General features: G+C 29.9%; 1 protein-coding gene and 1 long non-coding RNA gene across 6 annotated transcripts in view; one reads left to right on the forward strand and one right to left on the reverse strand.

Annotated features, from left to right (window-relative positions):
- The window catches only part of LOC145263773 (fibroblast growth factor receptor 1-like), a 389904-nt gene that overhangs the window by 207034 nt on the left and 165325 nt on the right, over positions 1-17545 (reverse strand). The window lies entirely within an intron of this gene.
- Positions 1627-17545, forward strand: part of LOC145263772 (uncharacterized) — a 51757-nt gene continuing 35838 nt past the window's right edge. Inside the window, exon 1 of the long non-coding RNA XR_013864598.1 lies at positions 1627-1810. This is a non-coding gene — a long non-coding RNA (uncharacterized LOC145263772). The remainder of the gene's footprint in view (positions 1811-17545) is intronic.

Genomic DNA, 17545 nt, shown 5'->3' on the forward strand with positions numbered 1-17545 from the left:
TATCTTGCGGGCTTTGGGGAGTGCGGAGTCACCCTTTAATTGCCATTGCTCCCAGGTCCACTCTGACCCGGAGTGGTAGTATATGGGTTGAGTAGAAACCGGCTTGAAAACAACAAATATATTCTATTAAAACTTTTTCTTCAAAATCTTTGGATGCGGCATTAAATAACCTGAAAAGAGTCGTAGATATGTCGTAAAACAAAAACAACCAACCAGCCAACCAACCAACTAACCAACCAGCCAACCAACCAACTAACCAACTAACCAACCAACCAACAAAATTGAGTACCACCCTCACGTTTCTTCAAATATTTAAGTATATCTCTTCATGGGGCAACACTGAAAAAATGATTTTTTGACACAATGAAAAGTAGTCAGTTTATGGCTTATATCACACAGTTAATTTATTTTCCCATCCTATATTTGCATTAGCTGAGGATGAAAACGATAGAATGTCGTATTAATATTCCTCGGTGCAAGTGTTTGTATCGAAACAAAATTTCCTTCGAAAAACATAAAAAAGCCGTTGATTTCAATTTCATAAGAAACGTCTTTTATCTCATCACTGTTCAGAAAACAATATGAAACAAATATAAAAGACACAAATTTTTGGTAGTCAACATCTTCAATATAGCCTAGAGTTAACATTTTTAATATAGTCATTTTTACTTTAGAACGCATTAGGATGGAACATTTTCCATTTGATCTTTTGTAACCCCTTTTTCTGCAAAATTTCTCTTTAAGCATAGTTTTATACTTTGGCAACCCGAGTTACTTTTTTGTGTTTACGTTCACTATCCAAAACAATGTCCGGCTTTTCTTTTCACAATCCATGAAGATATGTGATTTTTGTAATAATGCAGTAACTAGCAGGACCTGTGGACATTCCACAGTGGACTCGTTCATCTATATATATAAATCCCAAATGTCTGTGAGTTTGTATGTTTGTATGTAACGCTAAAACTTTTGAAAGACACAACCAGACTTGATAAATTTGGTATCATATCGAAGCCCCGTGTCCCGGATGACAAATATCGAAATTTCACGTCAAACGGACGAGGAGAAAGGGGTAAACGTATCAGTTATCTCCAAGGGGGTCCCAAAAAAAACTGTCATTGTAATGCTTTTTATTACGTAATTCTTGAATGATCCAATGTAATTAATACGTAAAAAAAAAAAAGCTTAGTCATGTCACGTGACGTGACGTCAACGTCCACTAATGGCGAACAATTGTTAATAAAAAAATCTTTCTCCGATACTTTTGCATTTTTCTCTTCGGCTCAGTTATATCTTTTTTTTTACTTTATGCCAATGTTTCCATCGTTATTACCTGGTTAAAAATATTATTTATACAAGAGTTTTAACGAAAAATGCCAGGAAAAAATGTACGGGAATAAAAAAATTCACCTTTCAAAATATTAGACGATTATAAAAATATCGTAATATTTATGTAATGTAAAATAATTAGCCATTTTGTATATTACCACGTGACCTCATACCTCTTAAGCTGGAAGGGGGGGGGAGTAAAACCAACACCGTCTCTCTCTCTCACACTTACTCTCTCTCTCTCTCTCTCACTTTCTCTATCACCCTCTTTCTATTTTTCTATTCGTTTAAAAACGCTTAGTCATGTCACGTGACGTGACGTCACGGTTTGGTTACTATGGAAACACTTAATTTTTGTGCTGCTTCGAAAAGGAACAAAATTCAACATACACCGCTTCCTCTTCCCTCCCTCCCTCTCTCTCTCTCTCTCTCTCTCTCTCACACACACACACACACACTTTCTTCGGTGTGTTTTTGTTGTTACGTACGTATTTTTTTATATTTTTATCTCAGTAATTTTTATTATATTTAATAGCATTTTCTTTTTTTTTTTTTCATGGGAAATTATTTTTCTATTCGTTTTAAGAAAATGCTATTAAAAAATAAAAATGCGATAAATTCTGGCAACAGTTATTTATTTATGCTATTCGCAGCCGGCCGGAAGAAACGCGCATAGACATTTTGTAAACATTGTTTTTAAAAAATATAAAATAATACTTCTATTATGTTTTAAACGACTGTAATAGTTTATTTTGGAAGTATAAAAAAAAGTCCATTAATTTGAACTTAAAGCCTGTTTGAATAAAACTTATATAAAAAAAAACCGTCACTTCCGGCAAATGGCTATGTAAACAACTGGTGGCATTTTTCGAATACATCGGTAAACACTGTATGTTTTTCGAGCTGAATAAATATGTTACATTGAATAAAAACACAAAAAATATATCCAGTTGGATAGAAAAGTAACTTAACTTGCCTTTCCTAACATTTATTTGTTATATATTTGTCTTTGGACCGTCCACTAATGGCGAGTTTTTTTTTTTTTTTAAATAAAACTAATTTTAAAATTTCGATGTTAGAAAAACAGTCCATCACATGTCAATATAAAAATTCTCTTTTTGTTTGATAAAAAGAATAAACAGTTAATAGATACAACAAAAAAGTCCATTAAGTTCAACAAACTAAACTCTTATATTTATAATAAAACTCTTCGACAGTTTAAATGCTTTCAAAATCCTATGTAAGTATATCGTTTTTACTGTACACAGATTCGAAAAAGTTGTCATCAAACAAATATATGAATATGACAGAGTTGAATAAATATGTTACATTGATTAAAAACACTTCTTATTAGCATTTTCTTTTTATATGACAACGTTAATGTTCATGAATCTCTCTTTTAATCATTTTTATCGACTATCAGCCAAATAACCGGGGTCTAAAATTTGGGAAATTATTTTTCTATATTTTTCTATTCATTTAAAGAATATGCTATTAAAAAAGAAAAAGTCGATAAAAGTTAGACATAAACAGTAAAAAAATAGAAGATATTATTATTAAATAACAATAATTATTAAAAATAAATATTAACATTTACAATAATAAAATGAGTTAGTATTAAAAATAATTATTAAAATAAAAATGAGTTTATTATTAAAAATACATATTAATATTCAAATAAAATTGTTTTTATTATTAAAAATAAATATTAATATTTAAAGTAGAATAAAATGTGTTTATTATTAAAAATAAATATTAATATTTAAAATAATATAATGTGTTTATTATTACAAATAAATATTAATATTAAAATAAAATGTGTTTATTATTAAAAATAAATATTAAGGAAGGTCAACAGGTGGAGGAAAAATAGTCAATGCAGGTCATACCACCTGACCAGCTAAAATCGCCTTTTTATATAAGGCACACAGTCAGACTATTTGCCTTGAGGGCGGGCTAAGCCCTCCTACCCCCCCCCCATCTGGGGAGTGGTTTTTTTTTTCACAAAAAAGGTACTTTTTACGAATGGGTATCCAAGAAAATTACAGTATTTTGTCAGAAATTAAGATTTTCATTGACCACTCTCAATACTATCAGAAATGAACAAAGTTAATTAAACAGTCTACACAATATAAACTAACTGTTTTGTTGGCTTTTTATTCTAACTCCAAACTAACCCATAACTACATTTTTCTTTTATTTTGCAAATTTGATTTCCTTTAGTTTATATTGTGTAGCTGAATCAGAAATTGATTTATCTTTTGTCATTTGTAGTTAACATGCTATCAGCGCAATTACTACAGTGTAATCACACATGATCTACCAAAATAAAAACACTTCAGATAAAGTCTTAAATAGAATTCAGTTCCTTACATGACATCTGATGAAGTCAGTACAAACGTTACAAACTAATACTTGAAAAACAATTTGACATTTACTGTACTACAATATCACATTTGTATAGAAGTAGAAATCTGGATACCTATTCTGATACCTAATAAAAGAAAGGACACTCTTTGGGGCGGATTTTGATGATAACAAGTCACTAATTAGAAATTATAATAAACATTGAAATAATTTAAGAATTTTACCAAAATAAAATTACTTGGTAATCACCCAATTTCTGCCACAAAATTTTATTTGGCAAAACTCATAAGCATAAAATATATATTTTCTAATTTCATCTTTTTTTTTTTACATAATCTGGTTTGATGTTTTCCTAAATATTCAAATCACTATATTTTGCTGCTTAATATTAAATACAGCAAATGAGTTATTTTTATGCATCAAACAATTACATTTTCTCATTCATCCAAACTAATCACTGAACATCAATTTCATATGGTCTTCACTAAAATATTACTGTGCTTGATGTCATCAAGTAGAGCGGATCATTTTTTTTTACATTTGTTTACACATTTTTTACAAATGTTTTTGAGAGTCCATACAAAGTTATAAGTGTTCAACATTTTTTTTCATTTGAATATATTTTGTCTAAGATTCTTAGCCTATGTCATTGCATACCAATTTGTTTCTTGAAAGTTAAGTTCACTGTAAAAACATCTGATACACCAAAATCCCTGATACCTGTTTCTTATAAGCGCCAAATAACTATCACTATTTCGATTTGTGTTTCATGAGAACAATTCAATATTGATACATTATAAGAAACATTTCCAGTGCTTTTCTCTTTTTAGCAATAGTTGGTTGATAATTAGAGGACACAACTAACCCTATACTATGCTTTACTTTGTTTTGTATATATATTTTGTATTGTGTGAAATTAACAAAGATTCATATGCAGGAATCTGTTGATACATTCCAAGAATCCCAATGCGACCAACAAACTTGAAAGACTACAATTTCTTTTTACTATGACCAATAAGAAAGCTCAAGGACTAAGTTGTTGGACTCATCCTGATCACCATTTTAAATTATTGTTAACAGTAAGTTTAACATTTTAAGTACAGAATAATATTCCTTTTGATATTTATAAATTACTATTTTCTGTGACAGATGTTACTTTTTCAATATTGATTGTACCCTCTTTTGTGTTTTTAAATTTTGCATACAATAATATTAAGCACACCATACCAAGACCACTATTTGAGCATCTAATAAACTGCCTACCAAGACCAATGTTTTCAAGTGACAATGGAGAGTATTCATGTTATGTTTCACATTTTTATGTTTTGAAATATTTTGCTGCTTAATATCAAATTCAGCAGATGTTTACTTTGTTTTGTGTATATACTTTATATTAGGTAGAATAAACAAAACTTAATTTCGCTACCATCATTATTTGTAGTGACATGCACTGTTAACATAAATAAAATCACTGGTGACAATCCCTGATACCTGTTTCGTATAAGCACCAAATAACTATGATAATGTGTTATTGTTGATACATTATAATAAACATTTCCATTGACTGGTCGTTTGCTTAGCTTAGGTTTACATCATTTTTTCACAATGTTTCTCTACTTGCTTTCAGCATGAGAGCAGATCATATTCTGCACATGTTTCATGCATATCACAAAAACTTATAATATTTGATCAACATTTGACTAACAATTTTACAAAAAAGACCTACCACCTTAAGGGGGGTAAAGGTAAGGCTCCCCACATAACCATAAAAGAAAGCCGCCCCCCCCCATACAGTGGGAAAGAGCTCCCTTCCCATTCTGGGGCAGAGAAGGGGCAAGGAAAACTCTTAAACATAAATGGTCAACGGAGGGTATACACCCTGGGAAACTAAAAGTCTATATGGAATCTGCATAAATTAAAATATCCTGTTTAAGCGTATTGTATGACAGGGAGGGAAGGTCAACAGGTGGAAGAAAAATGGTCTACGCAGAGCATACCGCCTGACAAGCTAAAATCGCCTTTTTATATACGGCAGACAATCAGACTCTGATTGCCTGGACGGCGGGCTGAGCAATGAATGTGGAAGCCGGGGAACTTCTCTCAGAAGGAGGATGGGAGGCCCAGGGAGCCTTCGCTCTCCTCCTAAGAGAGGGATATCCTCTTACTCCCTTTGGAAAGAGATCAACCTTACACAAAACAAAAAATATGGGAAGAGAAGCCTTCCCGGGCCCCCCTCCCCCTTCTGGGAGGAGAAGTTCCCTGGCTCCAACGTTTTTTTTGGGGGGGGGGCCTAAGCCTGTCCTCCAGGCAACCAAATGAAAAAGAAATTTACCCATCCCACCTTTGTAGGAAGTGTGCTCAGCCCACCTTCTGAGCCACTGTGAAAGTTTCCTTCCACCAAAAGGGAAGGGAACGAGGAAGGAAAAGTCTCTGAGAATCTTCATGCAATTTCTTTGACAAAGAAACTGTTTTCACTTGATTCCACACAAAATTTTTATTGCTTTTTCATCTATTGTCTTATATTAGGATTTCTTTATGCATGTTATTTTATTTAAGAGTACTAAATAGCTTTTCAGTTTCTTGAGACTCTTTCAACTGTCTGGATTCTGCAGCAACGTTGTGGAGTGATATGTAAAACATAAATTGGTACTTTATAACAATAGGTATGTAGAATTCTAACTCGCCAGTGTTGATCGTTTCAATTATTTACAAATTCACCAGGTCCTGGATATGACCATAAACTGTATCCAAACATGGGGCTTTGTGAAGTGTGAAGCCACCATTTAATTGCTATTGCTACCAGGTCCACTCTGATCTGGAGTAGTAGTACCTGTTAGGGTCCCAATTATGAGTTAAATAGAAACCAACATTAAATAAACAAATATATTCTAGGAAAAAAAAATGTCACTAGATTGGGCATGATATAGTGTTGATATGTCATAAAACAAAATGAACCAACAAATTCACCAATCGACACAATATCAACAAATGTATCTTTCTTTTCCTTATTCTGTGCTTATTTCTTGGTACTAAGCTTATCATTAACTAACCCTGACATTTCTTTTACTTTGTTTTGTGTATATATTTTATTTTGTGTAGAATAACCAAAAAGACATTTAGCTACCACATTTGCAGCGAAATGTTAGCATACATAAAATCACTGGTGACAACCCATGATGTTTTTTCTTATGAACACGAAATAACCAACACGCTTTCCATTGGTTTTTCATGATAACAATTTAATATTGATAAATTATAATAAACATGTCCATTACTTTTCTTTTTTTATCAATAAATATACTTGGTTGATAATTAGAGAACACAATGTTTATTGTAATAAAACTTGTGATCTATAACATCCAATTCTAAAAATTAAACTTTCCTTTCTCAATTGAAACAAACAACATACCCCACACTATGTTCCTAAAAATGAGGATTTTACTATTGCGTTTACATAATTTTTTAGCTATGTTTCTCTTACTTTCAGCATGAGATCATTTTCTACACGTGTTTCATGCATACCACACAAACATTTTACCTCTGACATTTTTAATTTTTTTCCAATTTCCTTTCACCATGAACATTATCATTAGTACAGTTTTCATTTAAAATGAAGCTGTACATGGTTACTATTACTTGGAAAGCAGATCTAAAAAAAAAAAAAAATATCTGTTTTCACTTTGAAAATTTACGATTTATAGATCTCGGATTTGGCCCTTCTTCACCTTTTATCTTACATTTGTAAATATTGTATATATAAACTTTTTTCTTATTTCTCCAATGTTATTTCATTCATGCAATTTCATAATCCACCAACATTGTATAAGATTCAATTCCATTTGACACTTGAAAACAACTTTTTATATAGTAAACAGCATTTATTTCTTTTCAGACATATTCTTATTTTATTTTATTTCCAGTACTATGTTTTATTTCATTTTGTGGACACTCATTTAACTCTCTGGGATGCTGCAGGGAACATGTAGAGTGATATATCAAACAAGAAGTGGTACTTTATGACAATAGGTATCTAGGATTTACACATACCAGTGTTGATAGTTGGAAATATTTACAGACTAACATTTTACACAATATAAACACATGTACCTTTTTTTTCTTTTCCTTTGCTTATTTCTCGAACCTAAACTTATCATTAACTAACCCGTAACTTTGTTTACTTTGTTTTGCGTATATATTTTATATTGGGTAGAATTAACAAAACTTAATTTCGCTACCATCATTATTTTTAGTGACATGCACTGTTAACATCAATAAAATCACTGGTGACAATACTTGATACCTGTTTCGTATAAGCACCAAATAACTATCACTATTTCGATTTGCTTTTTCATGATAATATGTTCATCTTGATACATTATAATAAACATTTCCATTCACTGGTCGTTTGCTTAGCTTAGCTTTACATCATTTTTTCACAATGTTTCTCTACTTGCTTTCAGCATGAGAGCAGATCATATTCTAAACGTTTCATGCATATCACACAAACTTATAATATTTGATCAACATTTGACTAACAATTTTTTGCCAATTTCCTTCAACATTCTCATTACCATTACTACAGTTTACATTTTGTCGTTAAAATGAAGCTGTACATGTTTCCTATTACTTGGAAACCAGATTTGTAAAAATCCCATTTTTTTTTTCACTCTGAGAATTTTCATTATATTTCTTGGACAAACGATTTATTTTCAATGAACTTCAGCACATGATTGTTACTGCTTTTTCCCCTTTTGTCTTATATTTGTTTTTCTTCATGCCAAATCTTTTATATATCAATTTTTTGCTAATTTCTTAAATTTTATTTCTTTAATTCTTAGTCCACCAATATAGTATAAGTTTCAATTGCATTGAACGCAATGTTTTAGATAGTAAACATCAGCATATTTCACTTTTCAAGCACTTTTTCATTTTATTTCAAATACTATGTTTTATTTCATTTTGTTGACACTCATTTACCCCTCTGGGGTGCTACAAGGAACATGTAGATTGATATACCAAACATGAATTGGTGCTTTATAACAATAGGTATCTATAATTTTGCTTAATTCTCTAACCTAAACTTATCATTAACTAACCGAAAATTATGTTTTAGTTTTGTGTATATATTTTATATTGTGAAGAATAAACAAAAATTCATTTCACCACCACATTTGCACTGTTAGCATACACAAATATCACTGGTTACAATCATTGGTAGCTGTTTTTTAAAAACACCAAATAACATTCACGCTTTCCATTGGTTTTTCATGATAACAATTTAATATTGATAAATTATAATAAACATGTCCATTACATTCTCTTTTTATCAATAAATATACTTGGTTGATAATTAGAGAACACAATGTTTATTGTAATAAAACTTGTGATCTATAACATCAAATTGTATAAATTAAAGTTTCCTTTCTCAATTGAAACAAACAACATATCCCACACTAAAAATGAGGATTTTACTATTGCCTTTTAGATCATTTTTTAACAATGTTTCTCTTCTTACTTTCAGCATCAGAAAATATAATTTTCTACACGTGTTTCATGCATACCACACAAACGTATATGTGACCAACATTTTACCTCTGATACATTTTTTTCCAATTTCCTTTCACCATTGTCATTATCATTAGTACAGTTTTCGTTTTGTCTTTAAAATGAAGTTGTACATGTTTCTTAATACTTCGAAACCAAATATATCAAAAAATAATTTTTTTCACTTACAAAATTTTCATGATATTTCTTTGACAATCATATTTGTTTTTAATTGAATTCAGCATATGATTCTTACTGCTTTATCACCTTTTATCTTATATTTCTTTTTCTTCATGCCAAATATTTTAAATATCAATTTTTTGCTCATTTCTTAAATTGAATTAAAAAAATGGATTTTTTTATTCCACCAATATTGTATAAGGCTCAATTCCATTGAACACAGTGTTTTATATAGTAAACATCAGCATTTGTTTCTATTTTATTTCAAATACTGTTTCATTTCACTTTCTCGATAATCATTTACATCTTTGGGGTGCAACAGGGAACATGTAGAGTGATATATCAAACATGAATTGGAACTTTATAACAATAGGTATCTAGAATTTCCACATACCAGTGTGGATAGTTTTAAATATTTACAAACTTACAATTTACACACTATAAACAAATGTATCTTTTTTTCTTTTCTTTGCTTATTTCTCGAACCTAAACTTATCATTAACTAAACCTAAACTTTGTTTACTGCATTTTGTGTATATATTTTATAATGGGTGAAATAAACAAAACTTAATTTGGCTAATATCATTTGTAGTGGCATGCACTATTGACATATATAAAATCACAGGTGACAATCCTTGATTCCAGTTTCGTATAAGCACAAAATATCTATCATTATTTCGATTTGTTGTTCATGATAAAAATTTAATATTGATACATTGTAATAAACATTTCCATTGCTTTTATCTTTTTATCAATACATATACTTGGTTGATAATTAGAGGACACAACTAACCCTATACTTTGCTTTACTTTGTTTTGTATATATATTTTGTATTGTGTGGAATTAACAAAGATTCATATGCAGGAATCTGTTGATACATTCCAATAATCCCAATGCGACCAACAAACTTGAAAGACTACAATTTCTTTTTACTATGACCAATAAGAAAGCTCAAGGACTAAGTTGTTGGACTCATCCTGATCACCATTTTAAATTATTGTTAACAGTAAGTTTAACATTTTAAGTACAGAATAATATTTCTTTTGACATTTATAAATTACTATTTTCTGTGACAGATGTTACTTTTTCAATATTGATTGTACCCTCTTTTGTGTTTTTAAATTTTGCATACAATAATATTAAGCACACCATACCAAGACCACAATTTCAGTATCTAATAAACTTCCTACCAAGGTCAATGTTTTCAAGTGACAACGGAGAGTATTCATGTTATGTTTCACATTTTTATGTTTTGAAATATTTTGCTGCTTAATATCAAATTCAGCAGATGAGTTCTTTCTTATGCATCAAACAATTACATTTTCTGATATTCATTCAAACTAATTATTGAAAATCAATTTCATATTTTCTTTACTAAAATATTACTATGCTTGATTTCATCAAGTGGTGCGAATCTGTTTTTTACACTAACAATGTGCACATTTTTTGAAGAATAAAGTTTTTTTTTTTTAAGGTGGTGAAGGTGATCCGGGGAGTTTTTTTTGTTTTTTTTTTTCCAAAAAAGGTACTTTTTACGAATGGGTATCCAAGAAACATTCAGTATTTTGTCGGAAATTAAGATTTTCATTGACAACTCTCAATACTATCAGAAATGACCAATCTACACAATACAAACTAACTGTTTTGTTGGCTTTTTATTCTAACTCCAAACTAACCCATAACTACATATTGCTTTTATTTTGCAAATTTGATTTCCTTTAGTTTATATTGTGTAGCTGAATCAGAAATTGATTTAACTTTTGTCATTTGTAATTAACATGCTTTCAGCGCAATTACTACAGTGTAATCACACATGATATACCAAAATAAAAACACTTCAGATAAAGTCTTCTTACATAGAATTCAGTTTCTTACATGACATCTGATGAAGTCAGTACAAACGTTACAAACTAATACTTGAAAAACAATTTGACATTTACTGTACTACAATATCATATTTGTATAGAAGTAGAAATCTGGATACCTATTCTGATACCTAATAAAAGAAAGGACACTCTTTGGGGCGGATTTTGATGATAACAAGTCACTAATAAGAAATTATAATAAACATTGAAATAATTTAAGAATTTTACCAAAATAAAATTGCATGGTAATCACCCAATTTCTGCCACAAAATTTTGATTGGCAAAACTCATAAACAGAAAATATATATTTTCTAATTTCATCTTTTTTTTTTACATAATCTGATTTGATGTTTTCCTAAATATTCAAATCACTATTTTTTTGCTGCTTAATATCAAATACAGCAAATGAGTTATTTTTTATGCATCAAACAATTACATTTTCTCATTCATCCAAACTAATCACTGAACATCAATTTCATATTTTCTTCACTAAAATATTACTGTGCTTGATGTCATCAAGTAGAGCGGATCATTTTTTTTTCATTTGTTCACACATTTTTCCAATTTATATATATTTTGTCTAAGATTCCTAGCCTATGTCATTGCATACCAATCTGTTTATTAAAAGTTAAGGTTCACTGTAAACACATACGTTACACCAAAATAAAAACGCTTCAGATAATGTCTTGATATTCAATTAAGTTTCTCACATGACATCTTATGAAGTTAGTAGAAATGTTACAGACTTTTGAATCTCAAACACTTTCAATACTGTGCACTGATATTTTCTTTTTTGGAATATAAGCACATTCATGATTTTTTTTACAAACGCCAACAAATGTCACATTTTGTAGCAATGTACTGAAACAATTATAAAAATAGGTATCTAGGAAAAGGCCACTACATATGTTATAAATTCCAAATTTCCACAACCTGGCAAATACTGGTACACGCTAGCAAATTTAGATTTGTAATTACAGAATATGATTCTAATTTTTTCCTTTGCTCTTTATTCTAACACTACACTAAGTTTACTGTTTTATTTCGCTACAGTTGATATTGTGTAGAACAATAAGAAAATCATAGTGAACAATGCATTCAACAAAATTTCACACACATTTCTAGATACCTATATCTAATAAGTTCAAAAGAAAGGACACACTTAGGGAGGTATTTTGGTGGTCAAGTCACTAAATAGAGATTAGCTGGTTTCCCGGCATAGCCCAAGATGTAATAAAGATTGACTGAAATACATGTTCTAGCTGGTTTCTAGGCGTTGCCAGGGATGTAATATAGACACATTATGTTGTATATTACCTGTTCTCTTCTCCCTAAGGTAAAACAATTTCATGTACATGCTGTAAATTACCTACACTAGGGATAAAACATGAACAATACCAGTCCTAGGGTAGATAAAACAAATAATACATAGAGATGAAAGATTCCTCTCCCCTAAGAATAAAACATATATTCAATATCTGCTTTTGTTTTTTCATTGTTTATACGGTCCCGAGCAACGCCGGGTAGCCCTGCTAGTCTATATATATAAATCCCAAATGTCTGTGAGTTTGTATGTTTGTATGTAACGCTAAAACTTTTGAAAGACACAACCAGACTTGATAAATTTGGTATCATATCGAAGCCCCGTGTCCCGGATGACAAATATCGAAATTTCACGTCAAACGGACGAGGAGAAAGGGGTAAACGTATCAGTTATCTCCAAGGGGGTCCCAAAAAAAACTGTCATTGTAATGCTTTTTATTACGTAATTCTTGAATGATCCAATGTAATTAATACGTAAAAAAAAAAAACTCTTAGTCATGTCACGTGACGTGACGTCAACGTCCACTAATGGCGAACAATTGTTAATAAAAAAATCTTTCTCCGATACTTTTGCATTTTTCTCTTCGGCTCAGTTATATCTTTTTTTTTACTTTATGCCAATGTTTCCATCGTTATTACCTGGTTAAAAATATTATTTATACAAGAGTTTTAACGAAAAATGTCAGGAAAAAATGTACGGGAATAAAAAAATTCACCTTTCAAAATATTAGACGATTATAAAAATATCGTAATATTTATGTAATGTAAAATAATTAGCCATTTTGTATATTACCACGTGACCTCATACCTCTTAAGCTGGAAGGGGGGGGGGAGTAAAACCAACACCGTCTCTCTCTCTCACACTTACTCTCTCTCTCTCTCTCTCTCACTTTCTCTATCACCCTCTTTCTATTTTTCTATTCGTTTAAAAACACTTAGTCATGTCACGTGACGTGACGTCAACGTTCAGTGTGCACCGGTTTGGTTACTATGGAAACACTTAATTTTTGTGCTGCTTCGAAAAGGAACAAAATTCAACATACACCGCTTCCTCTTCCCTCCCTCTCTCTCTCTCTCTCACACACACACACACACTTTCTTCGGTGTGTTTTTGATGTTACGTACGTATTTTTTATATTTTTATCTCAGTAATTTTTATTATATTTAATAGCATTTTCTTTTTTTTTTTTTCATGGGAAATTATTTTTCTATTCGTTTTAAGAAAATGCTATTAAAAAAATGCTATTAAAAAATAAAAATGCGATAAATTCTGGCAACAGTTATTTATTTATGCTATTCGCAGCCGGCCGGAAGAAACGCGCTTAGACATTTTGTAAACATTGTTTTTAAAAAATAAAAAATAATACTTCTATTATGTTTTAAACGACTGTAATAGTTTATTTTGGAAGTATATTTCATAAGGAAAATAAACAACCCACTTTAAAAACAGAAATTACGAGTTTTATATATTTTATTCGCAGTTTTTTTTTGGGGGGTAGTCCAGTGTAACAGTTTGTTGAAAAAGTGTAGAATTCAATTAAAAAAACAACACCGTCTTTTTTTTTTTTTTTAAATAAAACTAAAAACTTTATTTTTAAAATTTCGATGTTTGACAAACAGTCCATTATGTCTGTAACAGTTTGTTGAAAAAGTGTAGAATTCAATTAAAAAAACAACACCGTCTTTTTTTTTTTTTTTAAATAAAACTAATTTTAAAATTTCGATGTTCGAAAAAGAGTCCATAAAGAATAAAACAGTTGTTAAATACAAAAAAAAGTCCATTAATTTGAACTTAAAGCCTGTTTGAATAAAACTTATATAAAAAAAAACCGTCACTTCCGGCAAATGGCTATGTAAACAACTGGTGGCATTTTTCGAATACATCGGTAAACACTGTATGTTTTTCGAGCTGAATAAATATGTTACATTGAATAAAAACACAAAAAATATATCCAGTTGGATAGAAAAGTAACTTATCTTGCCTTTCCTCACATTTATTTGTTATATATTTGTCTTTTGACCGTCCACTAATGGCGAGTTTTTTTTTTTTTTTAAATAAAACTAATTTTAAAATTTCGATGTTAGAAAAACAGTCCATCACATGTCAATATAAAAATTCTCTTTTTGTTTGATAAAAAGAATAAACAGTTAATAGATACAACAAAAAAGTCCATTAAGTTCAACAAACTAAACTCTTTTATTTATAATAAAACTCTTCGACAGTTTAAATGCTTTCAAAATCCTATGTAAGTATATCGTTTTTACTGTACACAGATTCGAAAAAGTTGTCATCAAACAAATATATGACAGAGTTGAATAAATATGTTACATTGATTAAAAACACTTCTTATTAGCATTTTCTTTTTATATGACAACGTTAATGTTCATGAATCTCTCTTTTAATCATTTTTATCGACTATCAGCCAAATAACCGGGGTCTAAAATTTGGGAAATTATTTTTCTATTCATTTAAAGAATATGCTATTAAAAAAGAAAAAGTCGATAAAAGTTAGACATAAACAGTAAAAAAATAGAAGATATTATTATTAAATAACAATAATTATTAAAAATAAATATTAACATTTACAATAATAAAATGAGTTAGTATTAAAAATAATTATTAAAATAAAAATGAGTTTATTATTAAAAATACATATTAATATTCAAATAAAATTGTTTTTATTATTAAAAATAAATATTAATATTTAAAGTAGAATAAAATGTGTTTATTATTATAAATAAATATTAATATTTAAAATAATATGTGTTTATTATTAAAAATAAATATTAATATTTAAAATAATATAATGTGTTTATTATTACAAATAAATATTAATATTAAAATAAAATGTGTTTATTATTAAAAATAAATATTAAGGAAGGTCAACAGGTGGAGGAAAAATAGTCAATGCAGGTCATACCACCTGACCAGCTAAAATCGCCTTTTTATATAAGGCAGACAGTCAGACTATTTGCCTTGAGGGCGGGCTAAGCCCTCCTACCCCCCCCCCCCCCAAAGCTGAGAGCTGGGGAAACTTCTCTCAGAAGGGGTATGGGAGGACAGGGAGACCTTCCCTCTTTCAACTAAGAGATAGATATCCTTTTGTATGGTTGATTGACCCCCCCCCCTGTCGGTTCCGCTTACTCCATTCAGAAAGAGATCAACCTTACATAAAAAAAAAAAAAATATGGGGACAGGGAAGCCTTCCCGGGCCCCCTTTCTGGGAGGAGAAGTTCCCCGGCTCCTACCTTTTTGGGAGTGCTCAGCCCGCCCTCCAGTCAACAACAATATTTGAAGAATAAAGATATTTTTGTTTTTGTGTTTTAGGTGGTGAAGGTGATCTGGGGAGTGTTTTTTTTTTCACAAAAAAGGTACTTTTTACGAATGGGTATCCAAGAAAATTACAGTATTTTGTCAGAAATTAAGGTTTACATTGACCACTCTCAATACTATCAGAAATGAACAAAGTTAATTAAACAGTCTACACAATATAAACTAACTGTTTTGTTGGCTTTTTATTCTAACTCCAAACTAACCCATAACTACATTTTTCTTTTATTTTGCAAATTTTATTTCCTTTAGTTTATATTGTGTAGCTGAATCAGAAATTGATTTATCTTTTGTCACCAAAATAAAATTACTTGGTAATCACCCAATTTCTGCCACAAAATTTTAATTGGCAAAACTCATAAGCATAAAATATATATTTTCTAATTTCATCTTTTTTTTTTTACATAATCTGGTTTGATGTTTTCCTAAATATTCAAATCACTATATTTTGCTGCTTAATATTAAATACAGCAAATGAGTTATTTTTATGCATCAAACAATTACATTTTCTCATTCATCCAAACTAATCACTGAACATCAATTTCATATTTTCTTCACTAAAATATTACTATGCTTGATGTCATCAAGTAGAGCGGATCATTTTTTTTTACATTTGTTTACACATTTTTTACAAATGTTTTTGAGAGTCCATACAAAGTTATAAGTGTTCAACATTTTTTTTCATTTGAATATATTTTGTCTAAGATTCTTAGCCTATGTCATTGCATACCAATTTGTTTCTTGAAAGTTAAGTTCACTGTAAAAACATCTGATACACCAAAATCCCTGATACCTGTTTCTTATAAGCGCCAAATAACTATCACTATTTCGATTTGTGTTTCATGAGAACAATTCAATATTGATACATTATAAGAAACATTTCCAGTGCTTTTCTCTTTTTAGCAATAGTTGGTTGATAATTAGAGGACACAACTAACCCTATACTATGCTTTACTTTGTTTTGTATATATATTTTGTATTGTGTGGAATTAACAAAGATTCATATGCAGGAATCTGTTGATACATTCCAAGAATCCCAATGCGACCAACAAACTTGAAAGATTACAAATTCTTTTTACTATGACCAATAAGAAAGCTCAAGGACTAAGTTGTTGGACTCATCCTGATCACCATTTTAAATTATTGTTAACAGTAAGTTTAACATTTTAAGTACAGAATAATATTCCTTTTGATATTTATAAATTACTATTTTCTGTGACAGATGTTACTTTTTCAATATTGATTGTACCCTCTTTTGTGTTTTTAAATTTTGCATACAATAATATTAAGCACACCATACCAAGACCACTATTTGAGCATCTAATAAACTGCCTACCAAGACCAATGTTTTCAAGTGACAATGGAGAGTATTCATGTTATGTTTCACATTTTTATGTTTTGAAATATTTTGCTGCTTAATATCAAATTCAGCAGATGTTTACTTTGTTTTGTGTATATACTTTATATTAGGTAGAATAAACAAAACTTAATTTCGCTACCATCATTATTTGTAGTGACATGCACTGTTAACATAAATAAAATCAATGGTGACAATCCCTGATACCTGTTTCGTATAAGCACCAAATAACTATGATAATGTGTTATTGT

This window comes from Euprymna scolopes, chromosome 39 (genome assembly GCF_053919585.1).
Source record: "Euprymna scolopes isolate OS-2025 chromosome 39, ASM5391958v1, whole genome shotgun sequence".
Lineage (NCBI taxonomy): Eukaryota > Metazoa > Mollusca > Cephalopoda > Sepiida > Sepiolidae > Euprymna > Euprymna scolopes.